The sequence below is a fragment of the Lathamus discolor genome, chromosome 1 (assembly GCF_037157495.1).
Source record: "Lathamus discolor isolate bLatDis1 chromosome 1, bLatDis1.hap1, whole genome shotgun sequence".
In the NCBI taxonomy this organism is placed as follows: domain Eukaryota; kingdom Metazoa; phylum Chordata; class Aves; order Psittaciformes; family Psittacidae; genus Lathamus; species Lathamus discolor.
Genome location: NC_088884.1, coordinates 119084161 through 119090160, shown reverse-complemented (window position 1 = coordinate 119090160; position 6000 = coordinate 119084161). Strand labels below are relative to the sequence as shown.

Here is a 6000-nt window from a genome sequence, read left to right as displayed (position 1 = left end):
GTAAAAAAACATCAAGTGTAAGATGGTGCAGAATAAGAGGCGGTATTAAGGTTGAACAGCAGATGGGAAAAAGCCAGTGGGCAATAGGGTGGCTTTCAGCATAGCCCTGGCGCAGGGTTGGCATGGCGTCTGGGCAGGGTAGCCACCACCTGCCCGTGGTCTGCCTGCCACATACAGTGACATGGCAAAGGGGAGCATGCAAAAGGTAGGTAACGCCAGGCCGAAGTTACAGGAGCAGTTTCAGTTTTGCTCTGGTGTACGCATTTTATGACAGCAACACGATTAACGAGCACTTATTTTTCAGTGTTTTATTTCCACAGGGCCCTAGCTTTTCTTGCTGCAGAGGCTGGATGCTGTGAGCAGCCGTCCTACACACTTAATGAGCGGCAATTAAGTATTTTTTCCCTCATGTTAAACGAACAGCGTTGCATCTTCTGCACTGCGTACTGAAGGGACCCTAGCAGCGTTCTGCTGTAAGGGCCACAGCTCCGCAATGTCGGAGGCTCCTGTAATTACTATGTACTTTCCATCCCCAGGAGCGCAGGGCCCGTACGACCTCCGCCCTCGCTGCTGAGCTGAGGCGCCCGGAGCCGCTGCGGAAGCCCGAGCAGAGACACGGTGTCCTGCTGGGCACAGGCTCCGCAGGGATCCGCGGCACGGCAGCGGCCGCTGCGCTGCAAACGCCCTTCCCTTCCGCGCCGTTCGCTAACACCGCGCCGTTCCTGACGGAAAGCGGCACAACGCGCGCCGTTCCCATGGCAGCGCCAACGCCCGCCGCCGCACGTGCGTGCGGCCGACGGCTGCGCGCCGCCGTGACGTCAGCGGAGAGAGGCGGAGCGCCCCAGCCCGGCGGCCCCCGCGAGCTGCCCCGCCCCGCGCGGCGGGAAGAGGCGGTCCGCGCTGAGACCGCCGACTGCGGCTGCGCACAGGACGGGCCCCGCCCCCTTGTCCCGGGCTGAACCATGCCGCCCCGGCGGTACCTGCTCGGCTCCACCTTGCCCTCCTGTGGCGTCATCGCCCCGCGCCGGCACCGGGGTGGGGCGGGGCCTGTTGCTGGGTTACGGCTGTCATCCGTGCGCGCCGCCGCCGTGCTCGCGCTCTCCCTCTCCCTCCCTCCCTCCCTCTCTCTCTCTCTCTCTCTCTCTCGCCCGCCCTCCCCGCCCCCTCCCGGCGCCGCAGGAAACGAGCGGATCCCGGGGCGCTGCCGCCCGCCGCCCCCCTCCTGCGCCCGGCCCCGGCCCTGCCCCGCCGCGCCGCCCAGCGCTCCGCGCCGCCGCTCCCACATGCCGGAGAGCGGAGCGGCCGCGGCGCCGAGCCCCGCTGCCCGGCTGCCCCACGCCTCCCGGCTGGGGCCCTAGCGACCCCTCTGCCGCTGGAGCCGAGGCCCGGCGGCCCCCGCAGTGCATGAGAGGGAAGAGTGGGGCGGGGGCCGCGGCCCGAGCCACTCGCCTCCCGGCCGGCGGAGGCTCGGGGACCGGCCCGAGGGGCGGCGAGGCGGCGGCTCCATGTGAGAGGAGGCGGCGGCGCACCTGAGCCGCCGGGACAGCCGCAGCCGGCGGGGCGGTGGGGGGAGCGGGCCCAGCGCCCGATCCCGAGGACCACCTGCCCACAGCCCGCCCGGGGGGGGGGCCTGGACCCGCCCGGCCCCCGGCGGCAGCCCCGGGCCAGGGGGCAGCGTGCCCCCTCCCGCCGGGGGAGAGGGGCTCCGCCTCGCCGCCGGCATCGCCCTGCCGGCGGGAAGACTTGCGCGTCGCGAGCGGAGGAAGAGCCCGGCCGAGCGCGTCCCGAAAAGTGAGTGCGAGCGGGAGGAGCCTTCGCGGGAGGGCGGCTGGGTGCCTCAGGGCCGCCGGTGCAGCGTGCGGGGCCGGGCCGGGGGGGCGCGCCGCCGCTTCCCATGCGGCTCACGTTGCCGGCTGCGCACGGTCTGGTGCCCCGCGGGCGGGCGGGCGGCCCCCGCTCCGCTCCCGCGGGCTGAGGGGATGGGGCGGGGGGGGTGTGTGTGTGCTCTGGGAAGGGTTGAGGTCCCTTCCACAACTTCTGCCGCCTCTTTGTGCCTGCCGCGGCGCGGGCCGGGAGCGCCGGCCCCTGCGAACAAAGGCGGCGGGCCGCTGGAGGGCTCGGGAGCCCCCGGTCCCCGCCCGTGAGAGCTGAGCGGAACCGCCGGGGCGGAAAGTTGTGCCGGGCTGCGGGCGGAGCGCACGGCCGCGGTCTGTGAGCCGTGAGGTTCTCAAACACGGCACCCCACACCCCCCCCCCCGTGCTGGTTTTTTTCTTCTTTAAAGGGTTGAATGGCTCCTAACAGACCCTACGGCTGCCTCCCGCCTGCTCATTTACATAACGCCCGTGTAGAAAACGCTGCAGCAGTTGTCACGGGAGAACGTTATTGAGGAGTTGCTTTTTCAAGTAAAGCATTTTTCTAGTGCGGTTGCAAAGCCAGAAGTAGTGTTGGCTCTTCCTGTTTGTCGAAGAAGTTGCGTCTTCACGAAGCACGAACAAGTGCTCTTGCTCTCACTCCAAGCGTTATTCTGTGGCAGGAGAGTGAAGGGTCTCATTTAGGACTGGGACTGTGTTTGCCTGAGTTTTGGTTTGCTTTGATTTTTTAGCTTTTGCTTCTCCAGCATGCAGAACTGAGCAAAAGCTGCAGCAGAACTTCAGCTGTTTTAATAGAGTATCTTAATTTACTCTTAACTGAAGAGAACACCACCACAGTAGTTGATTGGGGAAGGAACGTTTGTATCTGTCAGCACTAAGTTGTTCTATTCAGGAGTTAAAATTTGTACAATAGTTTGTTGCAAGTTCCAGGCGAGGCTGAACATGGCTTTGAGCAACCTGGTCTAGTAGGAGGTGTCCCTGCCCATGACAGGGTGTTTGGAACTAGATGATCTTTAAGGTAGCTTCCAACCCAAATCATCCTGTGATTCTGTGATATGATATGGAGAGTGTGCGCTAAAAAGTGAAGAGGGTAGGTTGGATGTCATTTATTTGATAGTGTTATGGAATAGATCCTGACATCGTAACTGCAAAACCTGTGCTCTGCGTGACTCTTCACGTTTCCCTGGAAGGGTTCTAGAAAGCCTTTGAAGCGAAAAGTAGGATTTGAAGGTGTCCCTGCCCGTGGCAGGGGGCTTGGAACATGGTAATCTTTAAGGTCCCTTCCAACCCAAACCATTCTGTGGTTGTCCGGTTGTTCATTGAAAGAACAAACAGCTTGTGAACTTCCTGTGGGTTAGTAGCTGGGGTCCTGCTCCTCTGTGTTTTCTTTACCAGGTGGAATTGAAAGTAGAGAAAAATAAGATGTAGCAGAAGTGCACAGTGGCTCAAGGTCCAAAACACACTTGTGTGAAGGGAACGCAATACTCCAGACTTCAGCAGTGTATGCTCACTCTTTGCTTTAGCTTGTGATATGCGTTTGAGAATGGGTAAGGTCTATTTCCCAGCTGTGTACTTGTCTGTTCCAGTGAGAAAGAGGCAGCCTCTAAAAACTCAGGGGAAAACATCAATAGGAAGTTCAAAAGTAGATAAGGCACCTGACATTTCCCAGTTTCTTTTAGATACCAAGTATTCTGACCAAAATATCTCTGAATCTTAAGTTCCCCGCTTTAAAAACGGGCTTAAAAGAAGTTGAATGCTCCGTTCAGTTTGCTTTTTGCTCTTCTTGGCCCTGGAACTAGGAGGTCTGGAAAGGAAGTTGGATTCTCTTCAGGCCATAGTGTTAAAGACATGGGCAGTGCTATGCTGTATGTAGTATCTGTAGGAGCTAAAAGGTGTTATGTCCTTTTTTTGGACATGGTGATGACACTTACTTTTGTATCACTTCCCGGTTCCAAACTGAAATCTGCCCTTTCCCCTCTGATTGCTAATGGCAGTCTGGTTCTGTCTCTTGATGGCACTTACGCATTCTAGTTGGCGTTCTAGGTACCTAAGTATCTCGAGCAGATACATTACTTTGTTATTAAAATGATTTTTGCTCAGGTTTAGGGTTTTTTTCTCCTATCACGGCTTAAGATCTAATCAGTGTAGTTCCTTTCTTCAATCTGAATAATTTACTATTACAGTGGTGTTTGTTTGTAAGCATAAATGTTTATCAGAAAGTATGTGATTTTCATTTCCATTAACTATTAGAGAAGCTTTTGTAATAAGCAGCTTTTAAGTTCAGGGAAAGGAATAATTTTTAGACTCCGACAAATTAACTTGACTTCGCCTTATTATGTACTTTGCAAAAAGTTTTGTTAATTATTTCAGGTGAATTTATTGTCTCTGAATCAGTAAAAGAAAGGAATGGGGTGTGATGATTTAAGACTGAATGTTATTAAACAGAGAGGAATGCTGTTCTGTCTCTTTAAACTTAAGTCTCTTTTGGTCAGCATGTTTTAAATCAGGCTGTTTTTAACAAATGTACTTAATCTTCCAAATCTTTTTCTGAAGAACATGTGCTTGTTAGCTGACTGTATTTGAAATAAGCGTTATGTGTAGACCCTGTCTGCAGAGCTGCTTCAGCCTTCTCTGTGGAGACTCTGTGTATCAGGTAATTCTTGAAAGAGATGATGAGGATTACGTGTACTCTTGAAAATATTCTCCTGTGACAAAATATTACGATTTAGTGAATTTAGTGGAAACTGATGGATGGTTCTGTATTGAAATGCCCCATATATTCACAGGATAGGCAAAATCTGTTTACCAGGATCTTTTCTACATACTTTAAGATAGCCTTTGCTGTTGCAAGAGACTACAAAGACTTCAAATATTTGTCTGATGGAGACCTAGAACATGTAAGTGTACAACTTAACTTACTGTTAACAAACTTTGTGGTGGTACAGCCACTGATTATTACACAGGCTGTTTTAGCTTAAATCAAAGGTCATTTCATCCCTGTTTCCCAGTGGTCACCAGTGAATGTCTGTGAAAAACTGTAGGCAGCACTATGTACTTAAGTCCCTGTTGCAGAACACCCTTCTGGTTGTTCCTAGTACGTGTTCCAGGGCTGTGTCATTTCTGTGTTTGGCAGCCCTTAGTGGCTTCCTCCTGGGGGGATATGTTTGGTGCCTTTGAGGGAAGACTGGACAATTCACTGCTTAGTGACTTGTTTTGAATATAGAAGTCAGCTGTGTTGGATACCTTCTAGTTCCTGTGTGAGGAGAGAGGAGGAGCACTTGATCCCTGTCCACTCCTAACCTGTCACAGTTTCATGTTTAATAGAAAATGAGAAATGGTTTGGAGAATCATGCTTTCACTTTATAAAGATTATGTGTGAAATAAAAAAAGTAATTTTTTAGCTCCATTCTCCGATCAGCTGGAATTAGTAAAGAAGCATAATGGTTTGAATAAGCACTTAAATATTCAAGTACACATTTGCATTTCTTCTTTGCGAACTCTGCATATGCAAGATACTTTTTGGCTGTAGTGAACACAAGAGGCATTGCAGCTCACTTCCGAGGGAACATTTCTTGGGCAAGGAATGGGAGCAATTATTCTGTTGCGATGTTGTGGATACTCCCTAGTTCATTGCACCAGTGGCTCTCATCAGCCACTCCAGAGTTCATCCTGTATCAAGGCGTACATTGCAGTTAAGTGTTTTCTAATAGATCCTTGCCAGGTTTTTTTGTCATAATGTTGATATGATTTTTATCTTTAAGCACTTCCACTTGCAGCCCATATTCCTGAAGTTTGTGCTTAAAAATGATTAATAACTGTTAGTATGGCATTTTGTGTGTGTGTCCCCCCATTTATTTTGAAATAGCAGATTTCTTTCCAGCGCTTGTTAAAAATAAATTTGGAAACATAGTGCATGTATATTATACTTTAGTTTGTAAAGTCAAGTACTTCAAAAGTCGCGAACGTCAGAATAAAAAGCAGCTACTGCATTCAGTCTTGGTCATGCTTTCCGTGACAAAAAGTATGTGGTTGTCTCTTCAAACCTGTGCATCTTTGCAAAATAGACAGGCCTTTGTTATTCAGTAGTTCTTCAATACTTTGTTTTCTCAGTGTTCTCTGAAACAATTG

General features: G+C 52.1%; 1 protein-coding gene across 3 annotated transcripts in view; it reads left to right on the top strand.

Annotated features, from left to right (window-relative positions):
* The first annotated feature begins 1023 nt into the window (after nucleotides 1–1023).
* The window catches only part of FBXW7 (F-box and WD repeat domain containing 7), a 173484-nt gene continuing 168507 nt past the window's right edge, over nucleotides 1024–6000 (top strand). Inside the window, exon 1 of one of the 3 annotated variants that reach the window (XR_010615641.1) lies at nucleotides 1024–1791. The gene's annotated coding sequence lies outside the window, so the exon portion shown is untranslated. The remainder of the gene's footprint in view (nucleotides 1792–6000) is intronic. The other 2 variants (XM_065692779.1, XM_065692745.1) reach the window with 2 other exon arrangements.